The 6,618-nt window shown below is 35.7% G+C and overlaps 1 long non-coding RNA gene across 1 annotated transcript; it reads right to left on the minus strand.

The window, feature by feature from the left end:
- Window positions 1–2,533: 2,533 nt before the first annotated feature.
- On the minus strand, window positions 2,534–5,978 carry LOC119535895. Its single transcript, XR_005217311.1, has 3 exons — window positions 5,945–5,978; window positions 2,773–2,857; window positions 2,534–2,637 (listed from the first exon to the last, which is right to left on the minus strand). It is a non-coding gene; the product is annotated as an uncharacterized LOC119535895 (long non-coding RNA).
- Window positions 5,979–6,618: the final 640 nt, after the last annotated feature.

The following is a 6,618-nucleotide window of genomic DNA, read 5'->3' on the forward strand; positions in this document are numbered from 1 at the left end:
ATCTTTTACATCTTATGACATACATTGACTGATGGAAGTGTTATTTTAACAGAAATGTTTCCAAAAGGTTGTTGAGTTTGAGGTCCTGAAGAGACTAAAATTAAGAGAAAAAATAGTTTATAAAACACCACCCAGAATATTAACCAGTTAATCAATCCTAGCTTAGGTGGGAGATGAGTCAAAGGAGGAGTATGGAAGGAATAAATGCTAAAAGGCTGGTGAAAAGGGGCCTTGCACCCTGTACCACATTCATCCCTCCCTTGCCCCTCTCCATCCTAAACCTGCCATCAAAGATATGACATGATATTTTTGAAATCCAGGGATAGAGGAGAACTTTGCTTCTTCTCTTGGGTAAAGACCAAGAAGGAGGCAAAATCCAGGGTTGAGAATGGTTGCATGGTTATCCAGACAGAATAGGCTGGTTTGGTCTCATCAGTGTTCCCCTATAGCTCCAGCAAGGTGTGGAGAGAGAAGAATACTTTCTTGGGCCCAAAAGCAACATGAAACTGGTGAAGGTTTCTCATAATTCTAGGTGGCCAAACACAGAGTAGATCCTAGCTACCTTGGAGAAAACTGACTGAAGAGATAACTGCACCCTAGGGTCACTTGAGTTATGACTTATTCGTAAAAGGAGTAAAACTTCCCAGTTGATGTCAGTCTACAACACATTATATCTTCTAATCATCACATCATTTGTACAATTTATAAAAAAGAAATGGAGGCTTTTCAATTTGAGTATTTCATCAGTCTTCAGATAAATATTAAGCTTCAGAGCTAGGAATCAAATTTAGAGTGAATGGCTATAATTGAATGGATTTTTCAGTAGAGCAAATGAAAAGCATTAAATAATTTCAATTCTGTTTGCAAGTACTTTGATTGCAATTTGAATTTGGTTGTAATGAAATATTCTAGTTCTTATTCTGATTTGTTACCAGGTAGATGCCCTTTGGCCATGTCAGGAGGCATGCACTTTCTCTGACCCAACGTAAAGATACATGTTAAGGATTTATAACCATTTCCTAGCACCTATGAGTCTATCAAAATTTCCAACTGGTGTTAAAGCTGACAATGCAAGTCTTCAATTAGATTCCATTATCCACAGACAGCTATTCTTAAAAGCTTTCTGTACAATAAACAGTTTCAACTTTACATCTACAAGTCAATTTAATCAGGGTTATATGTTTGTAGTTTTGCTGAAGGAAAAATTACTTATATTTTCAGAATGACAAGAGGCAGGTAACTCAGGATTATTTATGACAAAGCCAGAAGCAATTGCTTTCATGAAATAAGGAGAGCACATGTTTCTATCTGAAGGAAGCAAGCCATTTATTCTCTGATGAAGCATCCATAATCATGTAATAAACACGGAGAACCACTTGACTAATGATCTAAGTGTATTTGAAAACAAGCTAGATACTCTTAGATACCTTTGTTAGATTCTTAATATTAATTTTTAAGATATTTTGGACAGTTGAAATTTTAAATTAATGGTATATGCTTTAATATATTTAATCATAGGACTATTTTTTCCTCTCAAGCATCCAGCCCTTTCTAAAGCAATACTTAATCATCACAACATTATTCCTATTATACAGATGGTAAAACTGAGGCTTTAGAGACCTGTTTTTTTAAATATAAATTTTACTCACTGACAAACTGTTGTTCCATAAATTAAGTTCCCTCATTTTATTTCAAAATGATGATTATGAATTTACATTATTTATGGTTTTAAAATAAAATCATATTCTGATTAAGTTAATTTCATATACACAAAGAAAATTCCACTCAACTAAAATGGAAATCTCATACATATAATGGATTAGTATAATCCTAGGCACTCTTTTAAAATCTCAAGAACTGACTCTTATATTCTTCATAATGTGTTACCAGTCTAGGACTATCAGAAGTTTTAGTTTCTGCTATGTCCCCTGGGCTTTTTTTTTTTTTTTAATTCAGTTTTATTGAGGCATATTCACATATACAGTCATCCATGGTATACAATCAATTGTTCATAGTACCATTAAACAGTTGTGCATTTATCACCCCAACGTATTTTTTGAACATTTTCCTTATACCAGAAAAAGTAAAATAAGAATTAAAAAAAAGTAAAAAAAAACACCCAAACCATCCCCCCTCCCCAACTCTATTTTTCATTTAGTTTTTGTCCCCTTTTTTCTATTCATACATCCATACACTGGATAAAGGGAGTGTGATCCACAAGGCTTTCACAATCACACTGTCACGCCTTGTAAGCTACATTATTATACAATTGTCTTCAAGAGTCAAGGCCACTGGATTGCAGTTTGATAATTTCAGGTATTTACTTCTAGCTATTCCAATACCTTAAAACCCAAAAAGAGTTATCTATATAGTGCATTAGAGTGCCCACAGAGTGACCTCTCGACTCCATACGAAATCTCTCAGCCACTGAAACTTTATTTCATTTCATTTCCCATCCCACTGTCGGTCAAACAGATGTTCTCAATCCCACGATGTCAGGTCCAGATTCTTCCCCAGGAGTCATATCCTGCATTGCCAGGGAGATTCACACCCCTTGAAATCATGTCCCATGTAGTGTCCCCTAGGCTTTTAAGCATGCATGCTTATGGCCAAGAAGATGTAGAAATGAGCTGGTTCCTGTTAAAAGAACAGAGCAGAAAAGCCATGAAAGAAGTTTGTCAAGAAAACTTGGGACATGAAGAGACAAAGTACAAAATATAACAATGACAAAAATGAAGTTTTGACATAAATAGCAGCCCGTTTCTCACTTACCTCTGATGCCTCCAGACTTCAAATCAAAGGAAAGACAGTGTAGCATGGAGAATCAGCAAGAACTACCATCCAACATGGCTACGTCCTCCAGCAAGAGTGATGACACAGAATAAAGTAAATCAGAGATTAAGGGATTATAGTTTGATACCAGTTGATTAAAGACAGAGAAATTCTACACTGCACCAAGCTTCCTGTTCTATCAAATAACTCTTAAATGACTTGTTATTCAATAGTTACATTTTAATTCCTGCTGTATGCATATAATAATATTCTGACATTTAACCTTCCAGGAGTTTCATTCAGCTGGAAATAGCTACTAATTTGTGCACATGGAAATAAGAATAGGTTTTCCCTTATAATTCACTTCTGTGTATGTATGCATCCAAATTCTGCATCATCATAAGAAAACATAGCTATCATACTGTCATCATTTTTTCATTCATAACAATAACTTATCCATGAACCCCATTTTTAACATCTCATATGTGCCAGAATCTTTGGTATGTGTTGTGAGAGAAAGAAGAAATATTTTTGTTCCCCATGTTCATGTTCTAATGGCCAGATATCTTTACATTTTCCATCCATAAAGAAGCAAAGATCCCTTTGGAAGTGAATGTCTTGATCCAAGCCAGAAATTCCTGATCTATCCAGGAGATTTTTGTTTATTTTGTTTGTTTGTTTGTTTTTTATTTGTCTTGTGTGCTTGTTTGATTTTGCTAGTTGTCTTTTCTGAGCTATCCTGAAAGGCATACAAGCCCTCTTAACAAAGATGAAAATGGATATTTGAGAAGGCTGGATTTTTTTCATTGATTTTTGGCACCAGGTTTGGAAAAAGCATTTTTGTTTGTCTGTTTGTTTGTTTTAAATTTTTTTAGTCAATTATTTACTTCATTTATACTACTTTCAGACATGGTATGCAAATATGCAAAGTTAAATAGTTGTTTGGTCTTCTGTCCATCACTTCTTAGAGAAGATCTCTTTTAAGTTTTATCTGTAAAGTTTCTGATAGAGCAACAGTGTGCTACCCCAAAAGAGCCATTCAGACTGAGTTGAGAAGAGGCAAAGTGACTGACATTTTTAATGTGATAGAACTATAAAATTAGATCCTGCATATTAGAGCCAAAACATACTTTTAGGGTTCATAATCCTATCACAGTGCACTGTCAGTTATCAAAATGGCAGACAAATTTTCTAGAGGAGTAATGGGGGTTACTTTAGAGGATGTGGCAGATGTCATTGAGTGAAAAATAACACTCCCCAGGTAGATTGATTTTAGTGGAAATGGTACTTTATTATATGGAATACGTATTTAATGTTTGGCAAAGTATATTCATCATGACATTCAGGATGATAAACAACTTATCCATTCTGAAGCCATGATGTGCCAAATTGCTATAATCAACTTATTAATGATAGCTATTTCAAAATGTTAAGAAAGACTCTGGGAATTAAAGAGTAGATTTTGATAGGCCACAGGAATAAATCTACTCCATTTACATCTGCTTTTATTTCAGAAGAATGAAGTGACATCTTCTAAAGAAGCCAGAGGAAACGGAGGAAGATAGGATGCAACTCAAGCTATTCTCTAACCAAAAGGTGTAGAGGATGACTTCAATCTTTGAAACAGAGCAACACTTCTGGAACAACCCATCAGGAAGAAGTAAACCACAAAGGCCATTTACCCCAGATAGAGGAAGAGTCTAATCAGGTTAAGGGCTACAGAAATTAGCTCCTGTGTAGATTCTGATTATGTAGAACTTCTAGCTCAACCACGAGAGAAGCAAATCCTACGTGGAAAAAAAGGAAACTAATGAAAATTCCTGAGATGCAGGAATTTTACCTTGTCGAAGTTTTTTAAAAATATATATTAATAAGGGAAGCACACTAAGATTTTGGAAGGAATGTTCATTGCAGAATTACTTTTTATAGTAAAAAACTATAAATTACTTAAATGTTCAATAATAGGATAATGATTATATAATAATGGTTTAACTGAAAATGAGAATGCTAAGCAGATATTCAAATTCATGTTTAAGAAACTTAATGAGACAGAAATGCTCACGATATAATTCAAGGGAAAAAGCAATATGCGCAATGCAGTTTATGCTATTAACATGATCATCTAATATGAATATGGAGATATAGAGTGATATTGAAAATTGCACTAAAATAAAACATTAGTTTTCTCTGTGTATAGAGATTTTGAGTTTTTTTTTTTTTTTTTTTTTTCCCCATGTCTTCTGTACTTTCCAAATTTCCTGCTCTAAGAAATTGCTGCTTTTATGATTAGGGAAAAAAAAAAAAAACCACAATGCTGTCTGAAATAAATAATTACAGGGTATCAACGCAGAGATTTTACCCTATTTGCAAGCTATTAAGTTAGCCTGCTACAGCTTCATAGGTGCTTCTGGAAGACACCTGATCCTGGATCATGACCAGCAGGCAGCAGGCAGCATGAGTTCCATGTTCATATGTGTTCTTCTTGCCCCAGGGTCCCACAGGGTGATGCAGAGAATGCTGTGCACATGGTGGGTTTATGTCACAGGTCAGGGACTCGGAGTTCAGGAAATCTTCAAAAGGGGGTTCTTCCCAAACCTGCCCAGCTTGTACCCCAGTGGGAGACATTATCTTTCTTATAATGGTCAGAAAACAAATTTGCCTGACACTATCTCTATCTTCCAATACTGTTTGCTATAAAAAAATCCTTGAAAAGATAGTTTGGAGCAAAGCTGTCACTGCCTCTTGCTTAGATCATGTGCAGGAATGTGAGACCTATTGGAAGGACTGTCGCCCAGCACAAGGCAAATTTCCAAACTCAGTATCTGCTGTTCTGCTATTTCCTTTCATTCTGAACTCATTGGCAAAAAGGACAGTGCCTTTTATACCTCATTTTTTTATCATTCCTAACACCACACCACCACCCTGTTCCCATCCTGCCAACCCTCCTGTCAGTCTGCAATTCAATCCTTCATAGGACAGCACGAGAACATGCACTAAAAACCTAGCAAGCATCTGTGGCGTGCTTTCCTGCTCCTGAAACCTGACTATCTCTAAGCAAACACTGCATTGCCCTTTGATAATGGTGGGTAGTTTCTCTGTATCTATTTCTCTGCAAAGGAACAAAGGAACCCCTATGAAAAAGGCAAGATTGGAGGCATCACAGAACACTTACCACAAAGGGAAATCGATCTGCTGGACACGTGAGTCATGAAGAGGGTGCTTGGCTAACTTTCAGTGAGTTAGAATCTGAAGATGAAAAATACATTTTCAAAATCACTAAGCTATATTCTGAGAGGAATGTTCATGTCCATCAAGTAAATAAAATGGGTATTAGACAAAATGTAATTCTCTGACAATGGTTCACACATGTAAAGTAGCCCCTTTTTCCACAACTAGGAATCTCTCTATTGGTCGGAAGGATTTATCAAAAAAAGTCAATCACTGAATCTCAATTGGCTCTGGCGTTTTGGAAGTTTAATTCTCCTTGCATTCTTTGATCTGAGTCTTTGTATCTCTTTTATTCTAGATAGAAGACAAAGTTAAGGTGCCAGGAGTAATACACGAAAATGTCATACCATCTACACCATCTACCTTAACTGTAACTTTGAAAAATCGCATGGCCCAGTGATTTTTTTCCCTCCTTCTACTAGCTCTAAATTCACCAGCATTCAGATTTACAAAAGCAGTTAAAAACTCTATAAATGGAGTCTCATGGCAAAGCAAGTAAAATATTTGCTATTGTGGGAACTTTCAGAATTTGCGAACACATGGATTAATGAGAAAAATGAAGAGAATTAGTCTGGTTTAAAATGATTAGAGGCTGGCTTCTTTTCATGTCTCTGAGCT

The sequence above is a fragment of the Choloepus didactylus genome, chromosome 6 (genome assembly GCF_015220235.1).
Source record: "Choloepus didactylus isolate mChoDid1 chromosome 6, mChoDid1.pri, whole genome shotgun sequence".
In the NCBI taxonomy this organism is placed as follows: Eukaryota; Metazoa; Chordata; class Mammalia; order Pilosa; family Megalonychidae; genus Choloepus; species Choloepus didactylus.